This window comes from Onychostoma macrolepis, chromosome 21, assembly GCF_012432095.1.
Source record: "Onychostoma macrolepis isolate SWU-2019 chromosome 21, ASM1243209v1, whole genome shotgun sequence".
Taxonomy (NCBI): Eukaryota; Metazoa; Chordata; class Actinopteri; order Cypriniformes; family Cyprinidae; genus Onychostoma; species Onychostoma macrolepis.
Genome location: NC_081175.1, coordinates 19,663,817 through 19,665,773, shown reverse-complemented (window position 1 = coordinate 19,665,773; position 1,957 = coordinate 19,663,817). Strand labels below are relative to the sequence as shown.

At 36.1% G+C, this 1,957-nt stretch overlaps 1 long non-coding RNA gene across 1 annotated transcript; it reads left to right on the top strand.

Annotated features, from left to right (window-relative positions):
• Positions 1-1,359: 1,359 nt before the first annotated feature.
• Positions 1,360-1,957, top strand: LOC131528279 (uncharacterized). Its single transcript, XR_009267843.1, has 3 exons — positions 1,360-1,438; positions 1,521-1,790; positions 1,860-1,957. It is a non-coding gene; the product is annotated as an uncharacterized LOC131528279 (long non-coding RNA).

Below are 1,957 nucleotides of genomic sequence, written 5' to 3'. Positions count from 1 at the left end.
CGCACGCGGGTCAGTGCGCGAGGAGCTTATGATAGAAAGACAAACAACTGGTTTAATGCTGTTTTTACTATAATAAAACACATTATAATTATATTATAAAATCTTAAAATCTAATCTAATAAAACACCAACATCTCAATCCAACCAGTGACAACCCTGTGTATAGATGTGTAATTATGCTATGGCGCAGCAATTTGTTATACGCAGTTCTGTAGAAATGAGTCATGTCATGTCCAGCTCAATTCAGTTCTCAATAGCATCAGTACATCATTTATAATAATGGAATAAACTAAATTGTACTGAATACAGTGTATTTGTTTGTTTGTTTGTTTCTAGGAGAGCATCAACCCCTAATTGACATGAGAAAAAAAATCATTGAAAAGTGTTCAGTGTGTACCCCTCTTTGCAACAGAGGAAGCATTAGGAAAGAGAAGAGAGAAAGTGAAAAGGCACTCAACAGATGTTGGTGAGACTTTATTTCTGGAAATGCTTTAAAAGGTCACTCACATTCTAGTTAGCCACTAATGTAAACCTGATTTTAGATAGTATTTAAATGAGATCCATAACTCCAGCTACTTGTAGGCCTACAGTCCTGTATATTTCACACTAAATTGTGATGCAGCCTGAATCATAATCACACCATGTTCATTTGTTGGCCAGAGGAGAACTGATCCCTAAATTATACTTTCTCCCAAGGTGTTTTTTCTCCATTCTGTCACCTGACAGAGTTTGGGTTCCTTGCCACTGTCGACTTTTGGCTTGCTTATTTGAGGACTAATAATATTCAGCAGTGTTATTGATCTGACTCCACTGACACTATTGGATGAGGACTGAACTGAGCAAGATGATGACACCACTGCTATCTAGATGCATTGAAATTATTTTATATTTGATGATTTTTAATCGAAATTAACTGAGTCAACACTGATTTCAGCTGAACAATTACACGTTTTACTGTTTAGAGCTGCTTCACAGCAGATGTGAATTTTGTTTGCATCATTATTTTTCTTTTTATCACTGTAAAGCAGCTTTGAAACAATCTGTATTGTATAAAGCGCTATATAAATAATGGTGACTTGACTTAAATTGGTTCAAATCTTAAAAAAAGTGCATGAAACAGGCAACCTGAATAAACACAAAATACAGTTTATTAATGATAACTGTATTTGCCTTTGTTTTATGTTAATTTTCTTAGGACTATCTGACAATATTTAGTGCTGGATATACTCAAAAATAGAATAAATCAGGATTTTTTTTTCACAGCACTGTACACCAGCATTTATGTGCAGTAGTGTGACATTAATGTGTGCAAATGGACATTTTATCAGTGTGTGATTGCTATTTTCAGGAAAATGCACTGGTAACAACTAAAAAAAGACGACCAAAAATATAATTCAACAGAGGATGATGGCTGTGGTGAAACAAGCACTCAAATAATGGTGAGCAGTAATCTACTTTATTTAATTGATCTTTCATTAACTATTATCTTTAGAATACATAATAACTGCTATTGTATTTCAGAAACTAAAGACCAGTGGGAGTGCTGGAGAAATCATGTGTATAAGTCCTCTGTCTCCTCAGCCATGGAAGAGATCTTCAGACATGAAGAGATTGAGGAGTTAAATGAAATCATGACAGTGACTGTATGGTGGACTTTCTTTATCTAGTTTCATGGGTTCATTTTGTCAAAGGGTGGACTGAGGAGCTGTATGGGATGTCGGAAGTAATGGCGGTCTGTATGGAGATGCATTGAAACATAACCGTGGCTAGGTTATGTGAATCACATTAAAGGTAAGTTTAATCTGCTGCGAGTGCTTTTAGCGTTTGGCTCGTTAAAATGTGTGTGTTTTTATATTATAGGTGTGAGTCAACGTGTGCGGTATTGCAGTGGGCTGGTGTCTGGCTCGGTGCGTGTTTCAACTATTGTTGGAGGCTTGATGATTGGCTGTTCCAGTGGC